Raw genomic sequence first — 27,599 nt, 5'->3', positions numbered from 1 at the left:
TAGTTTTACATTCATCCTATCATACATCATTTCATTGCCATGGTTACAATCCCCTCCATGCATCGTCAACCAACCAAAGGGTCTACAAGCCTGCCCCCCCCCGCCCCCCGGTCGTCAGCCCTCAGCCCTCTTCCTCTCTGTGTCTAAAGTTCCCAAGTGGTCCATCTCTCCACGTCATCGTCTTTGCCTCCATCTCAGGAATTACTGCTTCTGTCTTGTTTTTTTTTTGTGTGTGTGAACAGAAATGTTCTGTTGCTTTTGAGGCATTGTGGTGATCTTGTATTAAGGTGATGAATGTTTGTTGGTATATTCTTAGACACTCATCAATTGCCTCCTTAAGGATGTGACCAAGACATGGGCTTGTGTGCTGTCCACTGTTTGCTGTTTGTGCAATTCAGTTCAATGTAGAGTTACTTGATGGTTGTTGTCATTGATCTGGTGTATAGCAGCTGGTATTGCCTCTAGACAAAATGGTGGGATTGTAGAGGGTACGAGTGTGGCTGGGCTCTGTGGCTACAGTTGCTATCTCCTATCAGGTGAGTCAAGAAAAGAAAACACTCCCACAAGAGAGAAGGAAAACAAACCCACAATCAACAGCAAGAAAAAACAAATATATACATATGTAGTAATGAAGAAAGAAGAAGAAAAAAACAAAAACAAAATAAAAACCTAGTGACTGCCTTTTCTCTGCCAATAAGTGTTCTACCTCTGCCTCTTGCCTTCACAACTGTCTGAGAAAGTTCAAGGTGGTCCCGCTGTGCCTGTTCAGTGGCAATGATACCAGTCTGTCTTCCCACAGGCCTGTTCAATCCCTTCTCCTAGGGAGAGTTAGTCTGGGACTGGCCAAGGTTGAGTTTGTCCGATTGGAGTTATTGCAGATAGTCCCTTCCCAGGGCTAACAACCTTGTTTCCGAGTTACTCCAACTGCCTAGAAAGTAGGAGCCTCTCTAGGGGTGTACACTGATGGAGACCGGCCTTACCTCTTGTCACCAAAGGGGGGGAAAAAACAAATCACATCTTTGTCTCTACAAGCCTCCGGTAGGTTTTTGCAATGCCAATATGCTTTCTTGTCTCTAAAGCCACTCACAAACCTTAAAGATGGCTGCAGCAGGTCCCATCAGCCACCATAGCTCAACAATCACCTCCTTTCTTGCTGCATATACACCACTCCCAGTAAGCACTTGATCCAATTCCTGAAGCATTGTTTCTTAAGTACAGCTTGGACTTCTTCCTTCAGTATCTTCAGTTTTTGATCATATGCTACCTCTAGAATTGGTTGAATATTGACCATTTATTTTTTTTGGTATAGTTATTCTGTGTATCCCTTCCATCTTTGTTTGATGCTTTCTACATCATTCAATATTTTACCCATAGAATTCTTCAGTATTGCAAGTCAAGGCTTAAATTTTTTCTTCAGTTCATTCAACTTGAGAAATGCTGAGAATGCTATTCCTTTTTGGTTTTCTGACGCCAGGTCTTTGCACATTTCATTGTAATACTTGACTGTCTTCCGGAGCTGCTCTTTGAATTTTTCTGTTCAGCTCTTTTACTTCCTCATTTCTTCCGGTCACTTTAGCTTCTCTATGCTCAAGAACAAGTTTCAGTCTCTTCTGACATCCATTTTTTCCTTTTCTTTCTGTCCTGTATTTTGAATGACTTTTTGTTCTCGTCCTGCATGACAGTTCCACAGTTACAACCATCACATTTCTTGTTATTGTTGTTAAGTGCCGTCGAGTTGGTTTCAACCCAAAAGTGACTTTGTATAGGGTTTTGAAAGAGTGGCTGGTGTGTTTAAACCACCGACCTTGCGATTCAAACTGACTTCAGTGCCACACCAGGAATTCAGCCATCACATTAGGTGTGAGTCGATTAAATTTTTCACTAAATATAGCAGGCTAATTTTTAAGTTGATAATTTTGTATGGCCCTCGAATGATGTTACTAATTTTGACTGAAAAAAAGGTTCCTCACCCCTGATGTATGATGTTCTTGATGTCATCTCACAGCTCTTCTGGTTTTTGGTGCATCAAATCTGTTCTGAGATGATCTCTAAAGTCATGTGAGATACAGTCAAGGTTATATTTTGGGTCTCATGGACTCATTTTAATTTTTTTCAGCTTCAACCTGAAGTTGCATATGAACAACTGATCATCTGTTCCACAGTCTGCTCCTGGCCTTGTTTTGGCTGATGATATCTTCCCACAGATGTAGTCAGTTTGGTTTTTGTTTCTTCCATCTTGTGAGGTCCAAACGTATAGTTGCCTTTTATGTTGTTTGAGAAAGATATTTACAATGAAGAAGTCATAGGTCTTGCAAAATTCTTTCATGTGATCTCCAGCATCATTTCTGTCACCAAGGCCGTATTTTCCAACTACGGATCCTTCCTCTTTGTTTCCAACCTTTGCATTCCAATCACCAGTAATGATCAATGCACCTTGATTGCATGTTTGATTACTTTCAGAATGAAGAAGTTGTAGAATTCTTCAATTTCATTATCACTGGCTTTAGTGGTTGGTACGTCAATTAATGTAGTGACCTTGACTGCCCTTTCTTGTAGGCATGTGGATATTATCCTATGACAGTCAGTATTGTACTTTAAGACATGGTCTTTTTGATGATGAATGTGATGCCATTTCTCTTCAATTTGTTATTCCTGGCATAGTAAACCCTATGAGTGTCAGATTCCAAATGGCCAATACTAGTCCATTTCAGTTCATTAATGCCTGGGATTGCAATCTATTTGTGCTCCATTTCATTTTTGACAAATTCATACTTTGTACATTCCATCACTAATGGATGCTTGCAGCTGTTTCTCCTTATTTTGAGTTGTGCTCCATCAGCAAATGAAGGTCCCAATAGCTTTGCTCGAGTCACATCATTATGGTCAACTCTACTTTGAGGAGGCAGCTCTTCTCCAGTTGTAATTTGAGGGCTTTCCATCCTGAGGGGCACATCTTCTGGAAACTATAGTTGACAATATTCTAGTGCTATTCATGTTTTCCTTTTCCAGCACTGTATCTGTCAATATTTCTGTTGCTATTCATGTTTTTATTATCTGGCACTATATCTAACAGTAAGGAGCTCTGGTAGCGTAGTGGTTATGAATCGGGCTGCGAACCTCAAGGTCAGCTGTGCGAAACTACCATCTGTTCCAAGGGAGAAAGATGAGGCTTTCAGCTCCTGTAAACATTTACAGCCTCAGAAACCCTGTACAGGGTCGCTAGGAGTCAGAACTGACTCTACGGCACATAACCACAACAACATAGCTTCCAGCATCACAGCCACATGACGTGAATGACAAACTGACAGACCAGTGATGAGGCAAAAGCATAGTACTTTTGAAATAAGCGTATTTAAGGTAATTTCTATTTTTCCCTAAGAAATGCCTACTCATATTATTTCCCCCTATTAGTCCATTATGGAGCTCTGGTAGCATAGTGGTTACGAATCGGGCTGTGAACCTCAGGGACAGCAGTTCCAAACTATTAGCGGTTCCGCTGGAGAAAGTTGAGGCTTTCTGCTCCTGTCAAGATTTACAGCCTCGGAAACCCTGTACAGGGTCGCTATGGGTCGGAACTGACTCCACGGCACATAACAATGACAACAATAGTCCATTGATAGTGATCTTAAAGTTTCATCTGAGCTCTTAATGTGTTTTGTTTATTGTAAGTATAGCAAATGTAACTATCTACATATTGTTCATCTTAACTTCATTCATCCAGTCTCTCCTGATGTAGGCATTTTTTATTTCTTTGTAAGTAGATCTGTCAGTCTCTGCATGGTTTCTGTAAATTGTTTACCTTCTGTTCTTTGTCTGAGTCATTGAAGGCCTAGGATTATTATGCTGATTTATCTATACTTTCTTTTTTTAATCTTGTGTGTTTAATGATGATATAAATGTAATTGTAGATTTTGTGCTAAAAGTCTCTCCAAACCTGTGTGTGGGGGGTGGGGGGGTAGGGGGAATGCCCATGTGTCTCGACCTGGCTAACCTGGATCCAAAGTTGGGTTTCCTTTCCTCCTGGAATCACACACACGCACACCCTTGCTGTTTACTTTTCTGTCTTCTTCTCCGGACTGTAAGCTCTGTGGTGCGGACACCTGACTTGACTTCTCATCAGGACCATGAATGGAAGAAATCACAGGAATAGCAGGGATCACAGGTGGGTGTCTCCCCTCTCTACTACCTGATGACCCAGGGCAGTGGTTCACAAGTGGTCCCAGCTGCCCTGGACTTCAACACTTTCCCCAGCTTCTGACTCTGTACTTGTCCTTGTTACAATTTTTGTCACACAATATATGCTTATTTGTTTGGCTGGCTCATATCTCTATCCCCAGTGCTTAGCAGAGCCTGTCACTGGAGACTTTTTATCAGAGTAACAGCTTATCTTGCCATCTTTGTAGATAAGATTCAAACTTTGCTTTACACCAAGATACACACATGCCTTGCTTTTCCTCATTATAAGGCAATAATGACAGCTCAACTCCAAGTGGGGACTCTTCTGTCCCTAACCCTCACATGCCTCCTTTTCTGTAGTTATTTTGGTTTTTCACCACCAAGTCATGACTTCCTGTTAGAGGCTTCCAGTTCTGGCAGGATTTGGTTCCTATTTCACAAGAAGTAAGTCTGTTACATTGTGGCTTTCAGTGCTGACAAGAAATTAGTGGCTAGGGGTCTTTGGCCACAAAAACAGTCTAATTAGAAAGTAAACTAAGGCTTTAAATAGTAATTTAACCCCATCCAGATTTTCACACCAAATGAGAATTCTAACATTACCTTGCAATAAAACAAAACAAAACAAAAATAGGATACTTTTCTTTCTTACTTTTTAAAATAAAATTTTATTGTGTTTTTGGTGAGAGTTTACACAACAAATTCGGCTCCCATTTGACAGTTTCTACATCAATTGTTCAGTGACATTGACTACATTTCCCACAACATGTTAACATTCTCATTCATTATATTTTGATGATTCCCTTTCATGAATCCTGGTGTGACACTGCAGGGTAATGCACTGGACCACAAGGTCGGTTTGAACTGCATGGTTGGCAGGTCAAACTCCAGCCACCCCTCAGAAACCCTAGACAGGGTTGCTATGAGTTGAAATCGACTTGAAGGCACTTAACAACAACGTGTCTTCTCATCTCTGATTTTGGTCTCAGATAGATGGTTTTATAATGGTGCCCCATACCTACGGGTAATGTGCTTTAGTTAATTTGTGTACCAATCTGGGATAGTTTCCATTCAAGGTTTAAAGAGAATCTAAGGATGATAGTCTCAGGGGAGTGCTGTAGTATCAAGTGGTCTAGTAAGCCTAGACCTTAAAGCCCTCTGTGTGTTGTTCTCCCAGTCATTCAATCCTGGTCCAACTACTTCTTCTTAAACAGGGTAGAAGAGGCTGTGGGTCATGCAGTCTATTATCCCCAAAGCAGAGTACTTTTTTCAAAGCTCCTCAAATATTATCTTGACCAATATTATAAAGTAATTATAAAAGAAATAAAAATTCTTATCAGAGAATTACTTCTAAGACAGATGCCTGACTCAGAAAGTCTTTAAATTTGAACTTAAAAAGACCAGACAGCTCTCATACTGTATAAAATGTATAGGCATAGAAAAGATGCACAGAGCTCTTTGATTAATTTTATAATGCTAGTAAAATCCTGGAGTCCTGGAATGGCACTGTAGGATAAGCACTGGACTGCTAATCACAAGGTTGGTAGTTCAAACCCACCATCAGGCCTTAGAAAACCTATACAGGGTTGCTGTAAGTAAAAACCGACTCAACAGCACTTAACTACAACAACGGTATAATTCTGATATCAAAGTCAGATAAGGAGATCACAATATAAACGCACTTCATATAGATAAGACCAACTAATATCAGATGTGTTCTATTTAAGTGAAAAAAGGGAAATAATAAAATTTATAGGAGAGAATGTAGTTGAATCTTTTTTACAACTTTTTATAGTGAATTATGTTAAGATTTACAGAGCAGATCATCACACACTTTGTTTCATCTCAATGATGACACTCTTCTCCATGGAACACCAGTGAGCCCACTTCCTTCCTGTGCTTCCTGCTTCCCTTCTCAACTTGGTCATTAGGGAAATGTCACCCTTTTGATTTTGAATGATTGACCATTCCATGGTTAGCACACTTTGCTAGTGTTGTTGTTTCCCCCTATAAGATTGAGCCACGAGGGTGAGTTCCTTTCTAGACCTGAAGAGTGGTTGAAGGTCATCGTCTCAGGTTCCTCCTAAGTTTCTCCAGCCTGATTTTTTTTTTTTTTTAAATAACTTTGATTTTTATTCCACATTTTCTCCCACTCTATCCTGAACCCTCCAAGAGTAAAGGTAGCTGGGCAGCGTCTAATTCTTATGGTTCAGATGTTCACACGTTCCAGTAGTCTGTTGGACAATTAATCCCAAGCCTCCTTGATTCTCATCACTCTTCTTTCTTCCTCACATGGAGAGACCAATAGCTGCACCTTAGGTGGCTGCTTATGAGCTTTCAAGATCCCAGAAGCTACTCACCAAAGTATGATGTAGAACATTGTCTTAGTGGACTGTGTTGTCTTAGTGGACTGTGTTGTGCCAGTTGACCATGGTCTCTCCCTGAGACTCTGGTTCTGAGCCCCCAGGCCCAGCAACTCATTGCCTTAAGATGTTTGATAATATCTAGGAAGCTTTCATCATTTTACATACTGTATGCGCCACCACATTCATAGTTGTGTTTGCAGGAAAGGTACAATGTACAAGTAGCCTCTTTCAAACTCTTACATATTTGTGGGATACAGAAATATAAATTTAAACATATGTTGTTGTTGTTAAGTGCTGTCAAGTCGGTTCTAACCCATAGCGATCCTATATAGGGTTTCTGAAGAGCAGCTGTTAAGTTTAAACCACCAACCTTCTGGTTCAAACCAGCCTTGTGGTTGGATGCTTATTCTACAGTGAGTGCCTCTCTACCTCCTTTGCCCGTTCAGTCCATGTATCTCTACGCAGAACACTGTTGTTTCAAAGTTGTGTATACATCACTATTTACCTCTACCCCCTTTAGCCCATGCTTACCTCCTTGTATCTTCCCCTATCTTCATCATTCTTCTGCCACCCTCCTCTTCTTGTATATTACCCTCCCCCCTTTTAAATATTGCCCTCCCTGCCACCCAAGCTAACATGAGTTTACATTCTAGCTAGTGAATTACTCTCCCTTCCCTCCTACCCCTGGTAATCATCAAAAAATATTTATTTTAGTATGAAAACCTTTTCTTCAATTTTTACAATAATGGTCTTACACAGTATTTGTCCATTTGTGATTGATTAATGTCACTCAGCATAATGTCTTCTAGGTTCATCTGTGCTATGAGGTGCTTTTGCAAATGCATTGTTATTCTTCAACGTTGCATAGAATTTTATTGTGTGTATGTATCAAAGTTTGTTTGTTTTTTTTCCCTTGATGGACACTTAGGTTATCATCATCTTTTTGCTGTTGTGAGTAGTGTTGTGATACTAGCTACTCTTGTCCTGGTTAGTATTTCTTGTGGATATATATCAAGTAGAGAGATTGCTGTGTTATAAGGTATTTTTATTTCCAAGTTTCTAAAGAAGCGCCATACCATTTTCCAGAGTGGTTAAACCATTTTACAGTCCCACCAACAATGTAGGAGGGTCTCAGTTTCGCCACTCCCTTGCCAGTATTTGTTGTTTTTTAATTTTACTATTAATTCTGGTGTGAGATGATATCTCATTGTTTTGATTTGCATTTCTCTAATGTCTAATGATCCTGAACATTTCTTCATATGTTTGTTGGCTGCTTAAAATGTCTTCCATGGTGAAGTGTCTGTTCATGTTGTGTGCCCATTTTTAATTGGCTTATTTGTCTTTTTCTTGTAGAGATGTTGTAGTTTTCCATAAATTTTAAATGTTAGTCCCTGGTCATTGCAAAAAAAATAAAAAAATTAAAAATCCCAATATGTGGGCTCCCTTTTTACTCTTTTGGTGAAATCTTTTGATGCACGTAATCTTTTGGTGCACTTAACAAGTCCCTTGTCTGATATGTAGTTGCAAATTCCCCTTCCCTCCCCATTCCCCAGTTTGTTGGCTCCCCTTTTACTCTTTTGGAAAAAAATTTTGATGCATGTAACTTCCTAATTTTAGGAGGCCCCTGTCATCTGTTTTGTATTCTGCTGTTTATGTGTTTTTTAGGTTTGGTTATTCTGCTGTGCGTAATAAGGTCGCTATGGGTTGATACCGACTCGATGGCACCTAACAACAACAAGTGTATGCCCTCAGACTCCTAGGGTGGCACTGTAGGAGCAGCACTGGACTTCTAACCACAAGGTCAGCAGTTCAAATCTACCAGCCTGCCCCTCAGAAACCCTGTCTAGGGTCACTATGGGTCAGAACCTACTCAATGAGACTTAACAACAACAACAAGTTTGTCTGTATTTCTTCGTTGATGACCTATATAGTTCTAGGTTTGATATTTAGGTCATTAATCCATGTTGAGTTTGTTTTTGTATATGGTACAAGATATGAGTCTTCTTTCATTCATCTGTAAATGGATTTCCATTTGTTGAAGAATGTTCTCTTCCCAATTTCATGTGTTTTGGCCCTTTGTCAGATATCAGCTGACTCCCATAGATTTACTTCTGGATTCTCGATTCTGTTCTGTTGATCTAGATATCTTTCATTATACCAGAACCAGGCTGTTTTGACCACTGTGGCTGTGTAGGGATTTTTGAGATCTGGGAGTGAGAGATGTCCAACTTTGTTCTTCTTAAGCAGTGCGTTGCTTTTTCCTTTCTATATAAAGTCAGTGATCATTTTTTCTCCCAGCTCTTTGAAGAATGATGTTGGAATCTGGATCCGGGATTGTGTTACATCTATAGATTGCTTTGCGTAATGTTCACACATTCATAATGTTAAGTATTCCTAGCCATGAGCATGCTGTATTCTTGCATTTTTATAAATCTCTTGGTTTCTTCTAATAGTGTTTTGTAGTTTTCTTTGTGTAGGTGTTTTGTTTCTCTGGTTAGATTTATTCCTAAGTATTTAATTTTTGGGGTATCTGTGGGCTAATGCATCAGACTGCAAAGTTTTTTGAACTGCAGGCTTGGTAGTTCAAGCTCACCAGCTGCTCCTTGAAAACCCTATGCAGGGTTGCTATGGATCTGATCGACTCGAGGGTACTTAACAACAACAATAGCAAATTATAAACAGACACCCAAAAAACGAGGTATTGCATTAGGCAAATATGATGCACAAGACTTTTTCTTTCTTATTAAAGTTTTTGGTTGTGAATTGAGTGAAAGTTTACAGGGTAGATCGTCAGTTTTACATTGAACAAATCATATACCTGTTTCATTGCAATGATTATAATCCTCTCCATGTACCATCAGATAATAGTATTTCTCCCTAATCACTTTAGCTCTTTTTTACCCCCCTTTTTAAACACGCAGGCATATATACATATATTTAATAATAATAATTTACACCACCGAAGGGCACCTTCTGCGAGTCTGCCTCCTGGCCACCAGCTCTTTGTCCCTCTCTTCCCATGAATCTAGAGATCTCAGCTGTTCCCTCTCTCCATATCCCCATCTCTGCCTCCATTTCTGGTGTTGTTGCTTCTCCAGATAAAGTCCCGCATTCCACTTGCACAAGACCTTTTTAAAGTGTTGAAGATGTCAGCTTGAGGACTAGGGTGTGCCTGACCCAAGCCATGGTATTTTCAGTAACCTCATATGCATGTGAAAGCCGGACAGTGAATAAGGATGACCATAGAAGAATTGATGCTTTTGAGTTATGGTGTTGGAGGAGAATATTGAAAGTGCCAGGGGCTGCCAAAAGAATCAACAGATCCATGTTGGAAGAAGTGTAGCCAGAGTGCTCCTTGGAGGCCAGGATGGCCAAACTTTGTCTTTCATACTTTGGACATATGGTCAGGAGGGACCAGTCGCTGGAGAAGGATCTCATGTTTGATAAGGTGGAGGGTCAGAGAAAAAGAGGAAGACCCCCAGCAAGATGGATTGGCAAAGTAGCAGCATCAGTGGGCTCAAGTGTGGCAACAATTGTGAGTTTGGCCCAGGACTGGGAATGTTTAGTTCTGTGGTGCATAGGATCCCCATGAGTCGGTACCAACTTGATGGCACCTAACAACAACAACGACAATTGTAAATGGTATTGTTTTCTTAATTTCCTTCTCAGACCTGTCTTTATTGGTATAGAGGAATCCAACTGATTTTTGTATATTGACCTTGTACCCTGCCATTTTGCTGAATCGTTCAATGAGTTCAAATATTTTTTTTGCCAGAGTCTTTGGGATTTTCTGTGGATAAGATCATGTCGTCTGCAAATAGAGAGTTTTACTTCTTTGCCAATTTGAATGCATTTAATTTCCCTTTCTTGCCTTATAGCTCTGGCTAAGACTTCCAACACAGTATTGATTAGGGAATAGGAGTGGTGATAAAGGGCATTCTTGTCTGGTTCCTGTTCACAAATGGAATGCTTTCAGTTTCTCTCCATTGAGAGTAATGTTGGCTGTTAGATTTAGATAGATGCTCTTAAATATATTGAGAAATTTCTATTGAATTCCTACTTTGTTGACTGTTTTAAACAGGAATTGATGTTGGATTTTGTCAAATGCCTTTTCTGCATCAATAACTATGATCATGTGGTTCTTTTCCTTTGATTGTTTTTTTTTTGTTTTTTTTTTTAATATTGAACCATCCTTATGTCACTGGAATGACTTCCACTTGGTCATATGTGGTTTAATTCTATTTTATTGAGAATTTTTACGTGTATGTTCATGAGGGAGATTGGTCTATAATTTTTTTTTTTTGAGTGATGCCCTTCCCTGGTTTTAGTATTGCTTTATAAAATGTATTAGGAAGTTTCCCGTTCTTTTTTATATTCTGGAATAGTTTGAGTAGAACAGGTGTCAGCTCTTCAATGGATGTTTGATAAAATTCACCAGTAAAGCCATCTGGGCTTGGATATTTTTTGTTGGGAGTTTTTAAATTACCTGATCCAATTTATTCTTTTGTTATAGGTCTGTTCAAGTTTTCTATTTCTACTGTGTTAGTTTAGCTAGGTTGTGTTTTTTCTAAAAGTGTATCCTTTTCTTCCAGATTTTAAATTTTATTGTAGTATAATTCTTCATAGTGTTCTGTTATTATCCTTTATTTCCCTTGGTTCTTTTGTGATGTCATCCATATTACTATTACTTATTCGTGTTACTTGCATCTTCTCCTTTTTTTCTTATGTTAGATTGGCCAATGGTTTGTCAAGTGTATCAGTCTTTTCAAATCACTAACTTCTTGTGTTGTTTGTTCTATTGTTTTTCTGTTTTCTAATTCATTTATTTCTACCCTAATCTTTATTATTTTTCTTCTGGTGATTGTAGGCTTACATTGATGGTCTTTTTCTAATTTTTGGAGATGTTATGTCAATGTGCTGATTTTTGGATGTGTGCATGTATTGCTATGAATTACTCGCTAAGCACTGTGGGTTAGTGCACTGGACTGCAAGGTCGGTTTGAGCCACAAGGTTGGTGGTTCAAGCTCCCCAGCTACTCTTTGGAAGCCCTATATAGCGTCGCTGTGAGTCCGAAATGATTCAACTGCATTTAACAACAGCAAACACTGCTTTTGATGTGTCCCAAAGGACATGTTGTAGTTTCATTCTCATTTGAGTCAAGGTATTTTTTTCATTTGTTATATTACCTAGTAGTTTTTTTTTTAAGCAGGGTATTATTCAGTTTTCATGTATTATATTTTGTGTTCTTGATCTTCCTATTGTTGATTTCCAATTTTATCGGTTTGTCACCTGAAAAGATTATTTGTAGTATTTTGATGTTTTAAAATGTATTTAAGCTTTCTTTGTGGCTAACATATGGTCTATTCTGGAGAATGTCCCATGTGCACTGGGGAAAAAAGTGTGTATTGTGCTCTTTGCGATTTGACTGTTCTGTATAAATCTCTGAGGTCAAATTCATTGATTGTGTTGTTTAGTTCTTCAGTGTCTTTGTTGATTTTCTTTCTAGTTCTGTTTTTTATCGAAAGTGGTGTATTAAAATTACCTATAAATGTTGTTAGGTGCCATCAAATCTATTCTGACTCATAATGACTTTATGCACAACAGAACGAAACACTTTCTGGTATTGCTTGAGCCCACTGCTGCTGCTACTGTGCCAATCCATGTTTCCCCAGTTCTGTTAGCATTTAATTTATGTATTTTGAGACTCTTTTGTTGGGTGCATAGATATTAATTATAGATATGTCCTCTTGTTCAATTGACCCTTTAGTCATGAGATCATGTCCTTCTTTGTCCCTTATGCTGGTTTTTACTTAAAAGTCTATTTTACCAGAAATTAATATTGCCACTGCTGCTTGCTTTTGATTGCCATTAGCTTGATATATTTTTTCCATCCTTTAATTATTACTCCATTTTTGCCTTGTGTATCTCTTGTAGATTCTGCTACTTTCTACCTCGTGACTGGTGCATTTAATTCACTGATGTTCATCGTAATTCTCAATAGGTATGAACGAGTCAGGCTGCTAACCTCAAGGTCAGCAGTTGAAAACTACTGAACTACTGAAAAGTTCTAGGGGAGAAAGATGAGACTTTCTGCTCCTGAGAAGATTTACAGCCTTGGAAACCCTATGCAGGGTCACTATGGGTCAGAACCGACTCCATGGCCCACCACCACCACCATGAATTGATTGTAGTCATTTTGCTGTGTGTTTTTTAAGAGTACTGCTGGTTTCTTTGTTCTGCATGGATTCATTTTATTGTGTGTGTGCTTTTTCTTGTTACTTTCTTCATGGTTTTAATGTTTAGCCAATCTTTGTGGATTTTCCTGTTCTTGATTTGATGTGAAGGTATATTAATTTTATTTGAATTTACCCTGTAATTTATTAATTTCTTCCCTAGTTTTAAACAGTCTGTTTTATCTTGAAGTATAATTGACTTCCTTACCATTTGGAAGTTCTGTAGATACACTTTTCCATCTTTTTGCTTTGTAGTTGTCTTTATTATAGATTGATATCTCTGATTCCCTGTTTTCAGTTCAATTTTGGATGGTGTTGTAGTGTGTACCAGTCTCTGGCTGTTGTTGGTTCTCAGTTCAAAGGACACTCTTTAGTATTTTTCTGTAAAGTTGATCTTTTTGTTTTAAAAAAATAAATTCCTTTAATTTCTCTTTATCTGAAAATGTTGTAATTTCACTGTCATACTTGAGGGACAGTTTTTCTGTGTATATGATTCTTGGTAGGAGGTTTTTTTCTTCTTTTAAAGTTTTCTTTTAGAGTATACCCCTTCCTATTGCCTTCTTGCTTGCATGGATTCTGCTGAGAAATTGGAGCTTAATCTTATTGGTTCCCTTTTGTAGGTAACTTTTTCAAGTTTCGTCAGCTGCTTTCAGGACTCCTTCCTTGTCTTGGTGACTTCTTTTGGGGTCTATCTTGCTTGGGGTTCATTTAGCTTTTTGAATGGCTGTCTTTTATTTCTTCTTCCAAAAGCTCTTCAACGGTCTTTGCTGTGCTTTGTTTGTCTCTTTCTGTTCTGGAGTTCTGATTACCTGTAGGGGATTTCTCTTCATGATGTCCCATATGAATCTTAGACTTTCTTCAAATTTTTTTTTTCTTCCATTGTTTTTTTTTTTTTTTTTCTGATTGGTCTTGTAGTTTACTAGCATTAACAGATTTATCTCCAATCGCACTAATTATGGCTTTCATTGTTTAAATCTACTTTTTGCCCTTTCAATGTATTGTCCATTTTCGAAATCTTAGTAGTAATTTTCTGGATTTCTATTTGCAGGTTTTTTATAGTCTCCAATCTGTTATCTATTTTTGCATCATTACTTCTGTAGTGCTTTTCTGAATTCTTCCTTGTTTTCCTTGAACTTTCTGTTAATCATTTGAAGATACTTAAACATCAATCTTTTGAATTCTTTTTCAAGTAGTTCTAATTCCTTTTTTCCTCTAAAATGTTTTCTAGCTCTGCCTCTTGGTCACTTGTTTGGGCCTCTCTATCTTGTTTCTTCATGTGAACAGATATTGCCTGCTGCTTTCAAGACATTGTGATGTTGTATTTGTATTAAGTCGATGACTATATGTTCAAAGGCATTCACCAACTACCTCCTAGTGGGTGTGATCAGGAGATGAGCTTGTGCACCATTCTATTCACTGTTTGTGCAGTTCAGTTTAGGATAAATTCAGCTGATGTAGATTGTTGTCATTGATCCAACTGGTCTATAGATGGTACAGTTGTGACTGGGTTCTATGGATGTGGTTGCTGTCTCCTGTCAGGTGGGGCAAGACAAGAAAACACATACACAAGAGAGAAGGAAAAGAAACACAAACCAGCAAACTACAGTGAAAAAAAGTATACAGTAAAGGAAAACAAAAACAAAACAAAACCAAAAAACCCTGCAGGGAACATCTAGAAAAGGAATACTAAAACCAAAGAGAGAAAATGGGGAGAAGAAAATAACATAGTAAAAAAGAGAAAATAAAAATAAGGAGCTCTGGTAGCGTAGTGGTTACGAATCGGGCTGCGAACCTTAAGGTCAGCGGTTCGAAACTACCAGCCGCTCCGCGGGAGAAAGATGAGGCTTTCTACTCCCGTAAAGATTTACACCCTCGGAAACCCTGTACAGGGTCGCTATGGGTCGGACCCGACTCGATGGCACTTAACAACAACAACAACAAACATAATTAGGGAGAGGAATGAGGGTAGTAAAACAACCAAAATAGGGATTAAAAGCATAAAGAAAGAAGAAAGAAGCTGTGGCCATTGAGAAAAAGAAGCAGAAATAAATAAATAAATAAAAATGAAAGAGGAGATACAAAAGAGAGACAGCAAGAGAGACAAAGGTGGGGGAGAAAGAATGAACAACAACCTCAAAAACAAAACAAAACAAAAAACCCAGGGCTGGTGCCAGACACAGAGAGGAGACATTTCTGGGGTCTCCTGCTAATCAGTGAATTTATGTCTGGGGGGGGGTAAGAGATGAGATGGTAACACTCTACCCTAGATGAAGTTCCTATAGGACTAGGTGTTGTCTGCTTTGGACACCCAATCCAAAAGCAGTTCGTGCAGACCCCAAACCAGCTGGAGTATCAGGGTATTTCCGTCTCAGAGGGGAGCTGAGGGTGAGAGATCCCTCTAGTCCAGGTGCCAGGGTCGGTGCTGCAACGTCAGCAGCCCCTAGAGCAGGAGCTTTCCTGGGGGTGTATGCAGATTGGAGCCCACCACACCTCTGGTCACCAGGATAATGTGGGGTATAAGAAAAGAAAACCATTTCGCCCCTCTCTCTCCAGCAATCAGTGGCATGCCTCTCTGCCACCTACTGCCCTCTTGGCTATACTGTGGATGGCCTTTTCTATTTCTTACTTCTCCCTTACATATGAGCTCAGCTGCTTCTCTACAAGTGAAAGCTTGTCCAGGGCTGGCCCAGGGCCAACTGCACATGTGGAGCAGGGCCCGCCCAAGTGGTGTCAATGCAGACAGCTCCCTGCTCCTTTAATGGGGTCTCCATCCGCAGTGCTCACCTCTGTGCAGCTCCATGCTGCAGAGAGCAGGGCCTTCCATGGGGTGGACGGGAATAGGGGGCCAGCCTTGCCTCTGGTTACCAGGGCAGTGTGGAGAACAAGAAAAAAAATCACACCTTTTATCTTGGCTAGTCACAGGTATGTTTCTGCAATGCCGATATGCTTTCGTATCTCATCTGATCACTGGCCACCAGATCCTCCTGTTTTCACAATGTCTGCTTAGCTTTCTCTCCTTATAACCATTCACTCCACTTCTCTTGCCCTTCGCCTGAAGCTCAGGGCTCCAGGGCTATCATCTGTATCCGGTTGATTTGGTTGTCTGTGTCTTTGTTGTACAGGGCATACAGACTTGCTGCCTAGTCCACCATCTTGCTGCCTCTCCTGTAGTTGGCTTTCTCTGATCTTGGAGTAGGGAAAACTTTTCTAAACCCAGCGACAGATGGAAAACCATAAAGGAAAAAAGCCAAATAGATTTTCCACATTAAAACAAAACACTTATAACATAAATGACAAAAAAAAAAAAAAAAAGCGTTTTTTGTTTTTTTTTTTTCGTCATCAGTGGCAAGTTCATATCCCTCACATCTGTGCAGAATCTCAAATCAATCAGAAAAAGATCTACATCCTAATAGAAAAGTGAGGAAAGCATATGAACAACAGAGGAACATGGTACATAAGTGATATCCACCCTTATTAGACATCAGATGAATACAAATTTAAACAAAACCTATGCAATTACATGTACTCAGAAACTTTTGTTCAGTTGTTAACTTTTTTGAGTACATGTTCACACAACTCTCCTCAGTGACATGCATCTAACTGAACAAAAAGATTCTAAATTCAAGGTGGAAAATTTCAATCAAAGCCTGGAAAGACTTGATTCGGGTTGACATCTCATCGTCCCTTGGGTAGAGCATGTTGTTGTTATTGTTAAGTGCTGTAGAGTCAATCTTGAGAGATCCTGTATAGGATTTCTGAGGAGAGGCTGGAGGGTTTGAACTTCTGGCCTCACAGTTAGCAGTCCAAGGCTTATCCTATAGCTCCCAAATCAGAAAGGGTTCTGAAGTGCTCCACTGAAAAATCTTTAACTTGGAGATTAGAAGACTACGGGGTAAAGTAATCCTGTCATTCTCAAGTCTTGGGAGAGTGGGTTAGCATTGTTGAGTCTGAGCATGCTTGCTTGGTGATCTGGTCCAAACCAATGCTCATAGAGTCGAGACACATTTTCTGAAGCCCGACTTGCACTATGTAATATGTAGGCCTAGTAGAGAGGAGTCCTGGGGTGGTGCTAACCGTAAGGTCTGTGGTTCAAACCCACCAACTGCTCCTTGAAAACCCTAGTACAGGGTCGCTGTGAGTCAGAACCCACTCGACGGCACTTACCAACAACAACAGTAGAGGGGAAAGGAAGGACATTAGGGTCAGCAGAGGCAGTTAGGCCAAGGGAGTTGCCTTGAACTGTAAACAATAGAGGACCTTCCTTCTAGCCCCCTTTGGGCACCAGGCACAGCTAGGCAGTCGGGATATTTTAGGAAGATTTCCAACAGTATTCAACTCACAACTAAAGAGACAAAGTTTTCTAATTGCTGTCTAAGTCCTTGTTAGCCTGTGAGTTCATTTTTTAAAGAAAATGCTTGAGTTTTTCTTCTCTTCCAAACTTTACCCTAGGTCCTTTCCCAAAACATTCACTCACTCATAACCCCAGTGGATTCTCTTTTGCTCCTCACCAAATGCCTTCAAAGCTCTTTGGCCTACTGAGCTCTAGTTACTGAGCTCAAGAACTGGGCTCTGGAAGTAGATTATCTGAGTTCAAGTCCACTTCTGCCAGATATTAGCTTGAGAAAGTTATTTAACCTCTGTGCACCTTCGTTTCTTTATATGTAGAGAATGGTATAAGAAGAGTATGGACTTCATGGGATCCATTCGAGGATTAAATGAGTTCATTGAATCCATGCAGAACACTTAAATATAGTCCCTGTTGTGGCATTGTAGGGTAAGCACTGGAGGTTCAAACCATCAGCTGCTCCACCCCTCGGAAACCCCATACAGGGTCTCCAGGAGTCCGAGTTGATGCTAAGGCACTGAACAACAGTACAAACCTATGTGTTAGCTATTTATTATTAATGCATATGTTGAGGAAGCTGTTACTTCACATATTTCTATCATTCTGTAACTGGTATTTTCCCATTGTTAATGGACTCTTTGGGAGACAGTCCCAAGAGCCCTTACCCCTATGTACTCAGCTTAAGCAATACAGGTGTCCCTAGGGAAATATATCTGAATCTTCATGGGTATGAGGGTAATTCGGAATAACATGTGCTTTTCTGACATTGAAAGTGCCTCTACTTAGAATAGCCGACATCCCTCCTTCCCCAGTCATTTTGTCTGGTGAACTCAGCTCTCAAGTGTCTGTTCTCCTGTATTATTTAAGGGGGCCTCAAAGAGTCGGAAGAAAAACTCCATTGTTTTTTCATTCCATAAAGTTTTTGAAGCACCTCTGCCTTCCCTGACCCTTTCTTCAGACTTGATTGCCTCCTTTGTGTTTCCATTGCACCTCAGGCGCTTAATCCATCCAAGATTTTACCAGAGTTTAAAATAACTGTTTATTCCTGAGTCAGTTTTTAGTCCATTGTTCAATCCACCATTTTGCATCCTGATCCTCATATCTAATATATTGGTACCTGTCCCAGTTTAGAACATCTGTAAATTTGATTAGCTGTACTTAACGACCCCTCAGATTCTACCACACAAGAGAAGCCAGCCAGAGCATTCAGTAGCACTTACATTGACAATACATAAGGAAGGTCAAGCCACGTCATGGAGTGTGTCAGTGCTTGAACACAACCATCTTAGCACACTTATCTCTAATGAACATTTCCCCTCAGGATTCCTCCTTCCAAGGCCCATGGTACTACAGAGATGCAGGATCTTTCGGCCTCTGTTGACAAGTGATGGAAGTAGACTTTATGGGCCAGCCCTTCTCCAGGACAATCACAGGAAGTTAGTCCAAGTCTGGGACAAATCCCAGCTCTATCTGGCAGGGAACAGAAGGTTACAGGCCATAAGGCTGAAGGGTCACCAGCAATCCCTGGGCTAGTGGCACTGAGCCAGGACAGAGAGGATTGGTCTAACCTGCTCCTGGAAATTCCCAACCCCCTGCCCTTGGGTTCCATGGCCTTTGTGGTCCCCCTTGGCAAGGAAACAGAAAGCAGAGAGCAAGAGCCATCTTGAGTAAAGCTCAGCAGAAAACAGAAAAGTAACATGAATTCTGTTTCTTCAATGATGTTCACCTTTGGCAACACATAAACATGCCCTAGACTTCCTGAGTGTTCGAAAAGACTAAACCACTGGAGAGAGAATGGGAGCTCAGCTTAGAGGAGCCGCTCTAAGGAAGTTACCGAAAATCACCAAACAGTTACCAAATGCATTCTTTCATCTCGTGTTCTGGGACCACATCCAAGATTCCTGGGGGCCCTTACAAATGGCAGTCAGCGATAGAGTTGTTTGGTTTTAGAAACGCTAACTAGCATTTACTGAGTAGGTATCAATAACAACACAACAGAGGGGCAGGGATGAGGAAGGATGTAAAAGGAAATGAAAAGTCAGGAGTGAGTCTTTTTCTCCTTTCCTCCCCCCACCCGCTCCCCTTCTCAATTCTGTACGTGAATAGACAGAAATATTCCACTTTGGAATACGGAGCTGAGTCAGGGGAAGGAACTTTCACAGCCCGTGAGCAGTCTTTGCTCAAAGTGCGCTAACACATGGCTTTCAGGGTGATGCTGTGTTGGCTCGTTACCCTTTAAGCTGAAAAGTGTGGCAGGGAAAGGTTTAAGATCTCTTGAGGGGTCACCAACTTGAATAAGCATCTGCGCGCTTTCTTAGTACCGCGTTTTTGTTTTTTTTAATGTAAGGTTTTTATTGTGGATTGAGTGAAAGTTTACAGGGCACATCATCAGTTTCACAGTCAACCATTCATATAACTTGTTTCATTACATTGATTATAATCCCCTCCATATACCATCAGTTAAAAGTATTTCTCTTTATCCACTTTAGCTTTTTAAAAAACACACAAACAAAAAACCCCACTCAGGTGTATGTAATAATTTCCATCTCCAAAGGGCACATTCTGCAAGTCTGCTCCTGGCCACCAGTTCTCAGTCTTTCTTTTCTTAGTTGATGAATCTGGAGTCGTTAGCCGCGCCCCCTCTCCATGCCCCCATCTCTGCCTCCATCTCTGGCGCTGCTGCTTCTCTGGATAAGGTCCAGCATTCTGCTTGTGTGTTCCTCTCTTGATGGTCCTAGGGTCCTCTGTTTCTGGACTGTAAGATTAACCACTCCCCTTTTTTTGTTACAAAACTTCTCCCTTTACAAGTGTGACAGTCGCGATTAGTCATGATAACAGTTATTCACTACTGAATCTTATGAATCTTATCCCCATCTCCTTTCACCAGACCCATCCAGACAAGATGATAACTATTCAGTGGGGACTCTTTCTTTCCCCCCTTAGTACCGCCTTTGTGTCTTATTAAACTTCATTAACAGCTTGAAACCTTGTTCTTGAACACTGAAGAGGGAGTCGTGAGATGGCTTCAGATTCACTGTAACTCAGCGAACACTTGGTCTGTCTGGGAATTAGGATCATAGCGGCGGCCTTGACCATTTCACAAGATGATGAATGCAAGTTGACAAACTTGTAAAACAAGGAAGCACCATCAGCGAAAGCTCCTTTTCAAGGGGACTCTGAGCTTTTGCTGCTCTGTCACACAACAGTATTCTCTGCCTAGTCATGAACCAGAAGCCTACTGCCTGCGATGGAGTCTCTTTCACCCTCCTTCACTGAGTTCCTCCAACGTAGGCCGCAGTACTGAAGAGTCATTTGTAGTTACTAGAACACAGCTCCTTTCTCAAATGCCTGTCCCTCGTCCTTGGATGGCCTCTGTTACTTCTTCACCTGGCAAAGTTCCATGATTTTCAAGACCCAGCTTGGGTGTGTCATCTCCTTTGTACCCTCTCTCTCCATGCAGCCCTCCTGACATTTATGATCTTGTGCATAAGGTGCCCTTGCACACATTCTAGCAAACCCACAGCCATTGAGTGACTTCTGACACATAGCATCTTCATAGGACAGAGCAGAACTGTCCCATAGGGTTTCCAAGACTGTAAATCTTTAGGGTGACAGCCAGCCTCGTCTTCCTCCCACAGAATAGCTGGTGGGTTTGAACTGCAGACCTAGAGGTTAGCAGTCCAATGCTTAACCCACAGTGCCACCAGGCCTCCTTTGGCTCCCAGCAGGCATTCCATAAAAGTGTCTCCACTGGAATATCGAGTTCATTAATATTTAATATAAGTATCGTGCATTGAGATTTAAGTCCAACTGTTTTTTTGTGTGTGTTTTTTTTTTTGCTTTTTTACGTGTCCTACTTTTTCTGGTTTCATGTTTTGTACTTGCTTTACTTCTTTAGGATTGATTTTTTTAAATGTATAATTTTGAAATGTTTACAGATTAGCAAGAAGTTTTAAGAAATGTACAGGGAAGTATAAGACACCCTCCCTGAGTGTCCTCGGTTTTAGCTTCTTGCATGACTGTAGGTCAACATCATGACCAGGAAATGGGCACGGGTGCCATCCAAGAGCTTATTTATAAGTGAAAACATCTCTCTGGGAGTGTATTTACTTCTATGCAACTTTATCTCATGTGTAGATCCGTGTAACTGCCACCAAGATCAAGATACAGAACATTTTCATCACCGCAAGAATCCCTTGTGGTACCCTTTTATGACCACACCCACTTCCCTCCCGTTCACACCTCCTCCTTAACCCAACAATCACTAAGCCATTCTCCATTTCGCTTCTGTCATTTTTTATGATGTTATATAAGTAGAATTATGTAGTTTGTAGATTTTTGAGAATATCTTTTTTTAAAAAAAAGTGAGCATAATTCCTTTGAGAGCCATCCAAGTTTTTTTCATTTATCAATAGTTTGTTCCCTTTTATGGCCAAGTATGAATGTACCAAAGTTTGTTTAACTGTTCACCTATCGAAGGACATCTGGGTTGTTTCTACTTTTAGTGGACTTTTATAAGTGAAGCTTCTATAAATACTTGTATGCAACTTTTTCTATGAGCACAACTGCTGGTAGTTACATTTTCCGTTTTTTAAGAAGCTAACAAATTGTTTTCCACAGTGGCTAGATCATTTTCTATTCCCACCAGCAATGTATGAGAGATTTGTTGGAGAGGATATGAGTGCAACTGTAGTTAGCAGTTGGGGGATGGCCTGAAACAGATGGCACATTGAACCTCGGTCATTTGAAGAGTGTTTAATTAAGGTCTGGGCAGGGAAATCAAAAGGGATGGTGGAGTGCTGTGGAGCCAGCACCATGCTTGAATGGACAAGTGGAGGGAGAGGTTCCTGGAACCTGGAAGCAGAGAGGGTAGTTATATGGAGAGAGTTACCTGGTGGGAGCGGTGGCTTTCAGTTGCAGGTTGCAGCCAACGCCGGCCGTCCTTAAAGGAGAGGTTTAGGTGCATACTACTCTTATGTCTCTCTTCTCTTTTTCTGCCAGTGTTCTCATTGGCTAAGCCTAACTGGAAGCCAGAGCACAGGGGTTGGTGCAGTCCATTCATTCCGCCTCCCAGGGCACAGAGCACAAAGGATGGTGAGAGGATCTGGAAGGATAAGTGGAAGGTGCCAGGAACAAAGGGGCAGGTAGTTAAAGTTGCTCCGTTTGGGGAAGCGCTAGAGGCCCAGAGGCCAGTTAGCAAGGATGTACTGACCTGCCATCACAAATCACACGCTGTAGTCAGCACAGGCTAAGGGCGCACAGACAGTTGGAGACCAATTGATGTTCATTGACCATGGCTTGGTTTCTAGGGTTCTTTTTGTTCTGCTCCCCACAAATTAGTTCTGTCCCCAACTTTTGTACCATTCTTTATATGTGATGGTGAGGAATCCTGGATCAGGCCAATCTACACTCAACTTGAAAGCTTTTGACAAATGATCTAGGTCTTGCTGTCTGTAGCTTCTTTGTTGTTGTTGTTGTTAAGTGCCATCGAGTCGGGTCCGACCCATAGCGACCCTGTACAGGGTTTCCGAGGGTGTAAATCTTTACGGGAGTAGAAAAGCCTCATCTTTCTCCCGCGGAGCGACTGGTAGTTTCGAACCGCTGACCTTAAGGTTCGCAGCCCGATTCGTAACCACTACGCTACCAGAGCAACATTTTTTTTTTTTTTCCTCCTTGTGTTCTTCTAATCTGAGGCATCTTCTGCTGCTTGACCAATAAGGAGACCCACACCTGCAAGCAATCAGAATCTGAGCTCCAGGACAGTATGGCCCATATCCATGGGTCAGCTGGGGAAGAGGCCCACACAGTTCCTCTTGGCAGGTTAACTCAAAAAAAGAAAGAAAGAAAAACCTGCCGTTGCTGAAATGACAGCAGTATTGAAGGACCAAAACCTAGAGTTCCAAATGCAAAAGATGTAAGTTTTGGTCCCTCAGCCTGAGTTGGAAAGCGTGGCTGTGAAGGCAGTTTACTGACCCATCCTGTGCACATAGTAAGGAAATGATTTCATAGCTCTGGGATTTCACCACTGAAGAGAGGGCAGGGGCCCAATTCCACTGAAACAAAGGGACAGTAATCACTCTTGCCAGAAAAACAGTTGAAATCAGAGGTGTCTCTTTACAGCCTCAGAGACATTCAGGATGTTTCTCAGTTCATTTCAGTGTCTTTCGACAATGGATGCATTCCAGACGGGCCACTTCAACTTTATTGAAGTGACTTATGGAGCCAAAGAAATGAAGCTTGCTAGAACTGAGTGCAGGCATAAAGCGCTCAAACTTCTACAAAGCTGTCTTATTAATGACTAAATGCTCATCTCTGTAAACTTATTAGCTAGGTACTCCCATACCTTATCGGTAGGGAGCAGTATCTGGCCAGCTTAGAGACCGTATCTATCTGGTTCGCCAGTTCCTAGCACAGAACTTTTCGATGGCTCGATCCTGGTATTTGGATTATAACCCCACAAATCTTGTGGTATTTCGAACCCAGGTCTGTGACTCCAGGACGGAGCACTGGTAGTGTAGTGCATTCCGAGATGGGCAGCAGTTCGAATCTACTGGCCGTTCCTGGGGAGAAAGAGGAGGCTTTCTGCTCCCGTCAAGATTTACAGCCTCGGAAACTCTGTACAGGGCCGCTATGGGTCGGAACCGACCCCACGGCACATCACCACCACAACCACCATGACGCCAGGAAATCAGGTGTGGAATGTTTGCATTCAACAAGTCTTTTCAGAGCCACTATTCTGGGCCAGGTACTATTCCAGGCCCAGATAGTAAATCAGTGATCAAGAAAGACAAGGTGATATTGGTGGAGAAACAGACAGTAAACCTCAAACAAACAAGAAAAACACCAGCTGACAAGAAATGGTACAAAGAAAATTAACACGGGGTGATAAGATGGAGAATGACTTCTCTGAGGAGGTGACAATTCAATTGAGGTCGCAGTGACAGGAAGCTGAGATCTGATGAAAGAACATTCTTACCCAGAAGCAGGGACAAGTAGGACAAAGCCCGTGTGAAAGGAACAAGAAAATGGTGGAGAGATGGTCAGGGCCAGTTCCCAGGGGACTTTCTCACTTAGAGTTTGGCTTTCATTACTTTCTCTGTTATTGTTGTTGTTAGGTGCCATCAAGTTGGTTCTGACTCAAAGCGACGCTGTTTAGGGTTTCTGAGAAGCAGCTGGTGGGTTTGAACTGCCGACCTTGTGGTTCGCAGTCCAGTGCTGATCCTACAGTGCTAAACCAGGAGTTTGCCTATTGTCTCTTGTGAATGAATTATCCCCCTGCCACTCACCCTTGGTAACCATAAAAGAAACGTTCTCTTAGCGTGAAAACCTTTCCTTGACTTTTTACGGTGGTGGTCTCATACAATATTTGCTCTTCTGTGATTGACTAATTTCACTGAGCATAATGTCCTCCAGATTCAAGCATGTTATGAGCTGTTTCATAAATTCATCATCATTCCTTAACATTGCATAGTATCCCAGTGTATGTGTGTAGCTAACTTTGTTCATTCACCATTGCTGATCACGTAGGCTGTCTCCATGTTTGTGATGACCATGGGGTACATGTATCTGTTTGTGTCTCAGCTTGCAGTTCTGAGGATATATACTAAGTAGAGGGCTTGCTGGATCATATTGCTATTTCCAACTTTTTGAGGAAGCACCATACTGTTTTCCACAGTGGTTGCACTATTTTACAGTACTATCAGCAATGTAGGAGGGTCCCAATCTCTCCATACCGTGAGAAGCTTTAACAAATCCTGCTGTTAATGCTGGGGTGTGCTATTTGAATCTCTCGACTGTCTAATGATCCTGAACATATTTTCCTGTGTTTGTGAGCCATTTGCAAGTTGATCTGATGTATGTTTTGAAAAGATCATTGACATCTCAGTTCAGAACAAATTTACGGGACAGGCAAGCATGGCTATGGGAAGCACTAGAGGCCATTTGAGTGACCTAGGTGACTCAAGGCAATGATGACTTGGAGTAAAGTGGTGGAGTGGGTGGACAGATTCGAAAGTAGAGTCAACACAGCTTGTTAATGGTTTGGATTTAGAGAGTGCAATCAATGATCATTGTAAGGTTTTAGATTTAGGAAATAGATGGGTGGTCGTTCAGTTTACTAAGATATTCAAAGGCTGGGGGAGGATCAAACGTTGGGGGCATGAAATCAAGGGCTTAGTTTTGGGTATACTAAGTTTCAGAGACCTGTTACGATGTGTGAGTGGAAATGCCATTTAGATAGGGTTTGTTATATGGATCTCAAGGTCTTGGGAAATATCAGTCTGGAAATTATCAAATAGGTGGCTTGAAGGCAATGAGGGTGAAGTCTGGTTACCTTGGAAGAAGGGACGAGACTGCCCTTCTGCATCACATGTTACAAATGCACATTCCTAGGCCCCAAGTTCTCTGGAGGTCAGGTCCGGGAACAGACATTTTAATAGCTTCCCACATGATTTGGTTCATTTTTTCCCTCTGGTTTTGGATAGTTTCTATTTCCCTATCGTCAGGTTAACTAATCCCTTCTAATCTGCCATTGCTGTTGTTGTTAAATGTCATCTATAGGGTTTCTGAGGAGCAGCTGGTGGGTTTGAACTTCCGACCCTGTGGTTAGCAGTCCAGTGCCCTGCCCACTAATTTTTCATTTCAGACACTGGATTTTTGTAATCTCTAAAATTTCCTTTTTGTTCTTTTCTATATATTCCATTGTTCTCCTCATTATGTTTTTGTTTTCCTTTAAATCATGAACATTTTGTAATAAACCAAGTCAAATGTATTGCCGTTGAGTGGATTCTGATTTACAGTGAGTCTGTGAGATAAAACAGAGTGGTCTCACAGGCTTTCCAAGGCTGGAATCTTCACGGAAGCCAAATGCCAAATCTTTCTTCCCTAAAGCAGCTGGTAGGTTCAAAATGACAACCTTTTGGTTAGCTTTTAACCACTGTACCGCCAAGGCACCTGTATTTATGATGTTGTAGTTCAGTTCCAACTTACAACAAACTGGTATAGGGGGTTCTTGGTGCAGCTTGTGGTTAGCAGTTCTGTGCTATCTGCTTATTCTATCATCTGTCATGTTTGAGGCTCTTGCTATTGAATGATTGTTCGCCAGATTATAAGAAGTCACATTTTTCGGCTTTCTTTCATTTAACATTTTGTGTGTGTGTGTGCTGTACATTATAAATATTAAATTGTTGATTGTCTTGGATTTTCTTGTCTTCCTCTAAAGAACGGTGAACTGGCTTTTGACAGGCAGTTCAGAAATTGGCCCTTCAGCTTGATCATCCCAAAGCTTGTTTGGGGCAGGTTTGTTGTTGTGAGCTGCCATGGAGTTGTTTTCACCTCATAGCAGCCTAGCACTTCCTCATAGGCTTTGCTCCACTGTGAGATTTCTGGAAGGAGATTAGCAGGTCTTCCTTTCTTGGAGTCACTGGGTGGGCAGGTTTATGAGTTGGAACAGACTCAGCAGCACTGAACAACAGCATGCTTTAGAAATGATGATAGTGAAACCTCCTCTCCCTTCATTTGGACGTGTGATTAGGAGGAACTAGTTCCTGGAGAAAGACACCAAGCTTGGTCAAGAGGAGGGTCAACAAGAAAGAGGAAGACCCTCAGTAAGATGGATTGGCACAGTGCCAGCAGCAGCAGCAATGATTGTGAGGAAGGCACGGGACCAGGCAGTGTTTCGTTTTGCTGTACATGTGGTTGCTATGAGTTACAACCCACACAACAGCACCTAACAACATACTGTAGGACGACTTTGACCCTACCCCCTCTCTTAAGGCGTGTTCTCAAAAAAGGTTTTTACTGAATGTTCCAGGTCTTTCTCTTCTGGTTACTCTCAGTCCTAGTAGTTAGTTAGTTAGTTCATTCGTTCGTTCGTTAGTGGCTCCCAGGATTTACCTCCTGGAGTTTCATCCTACACAAGCGCATGCTAGGGTTCCGCTGAAGTCTCAAGGGACCCTGTGTGTAGATTTATGGAGATCTTTCTCTGCAGCGCTCCCTCCTGTCTGGTACGCACCCTTACAAGTTTCAGCTACCACAGTTATCCAGAATTCTGATCCCTGCACTGTGGTCCAGAGGGTACCACCTGGCTGAAAGCCAGGGTGGTCATAGGGCTTTGGTTTTCCTTCTCAGAGACCACAGCCCTGCACTGACTCTCTTCTGCTCTCTGCAAGCAGTTGTTTCACAGATGTGGTCCAGTTTTCTAGTTGGAGGGCAATTTTAGTCCCATGGACACCAACGGGCTTCTTGCAGGTCATTCAAATGCATACAGTCCACTTCTGCCTGAAAGATACATGTGCCTTTGATTAACCTGATGGGTCACTGGAGAGGGTGGTGGTGGTGGTTATGTGCCGGAGGAATCGGTTCCGACTCATATCCGCATAGGATTTCCGAGGCTGTAAATCTTTATGGGAGCAGAAAGCCTCATCTTTCTCCTGCAGAACAGCTGGTAGTTTCAAACTGCTGACCTTGAGGTTAGCAGCCTGA

General features: G+C 41.3%; 1 protein-coding gene across 3 annotated transcripts in view; it reads left to right on the top strand.

The window, feature by feature from the left end:
* Positions 1 to 27,599, top strand: part of GAB3 (GRB2-associated binding protein 3) — a 122,111-nt gene that overhangs the window by 52,221 nt on the left and 42,291 nt on the right. The window lies entirely within an intron of this gene.

The sequence above is a fragment of the Chrysochloris asiatica genome, unplaced genomic scaffold, assembly GCF_000296735.1.
Source record: "Chrysochloris asiatica unplaced genomic scaffold, ChrAsi1.0 scaffold00419, whole genome shotgun sequence".
In the NCBI taxonomy this organism is placed as follows: domain Eukaryota; kingdom Metazoa; phylum Chordata; class Mammalia; order Afrosoricida; family Chrysochloridae; genus Chrysochloris; species Chrysochloris asiatica.
This window is presented reverse-complemented; position numbering and strand designations above follow the sequence as displayed.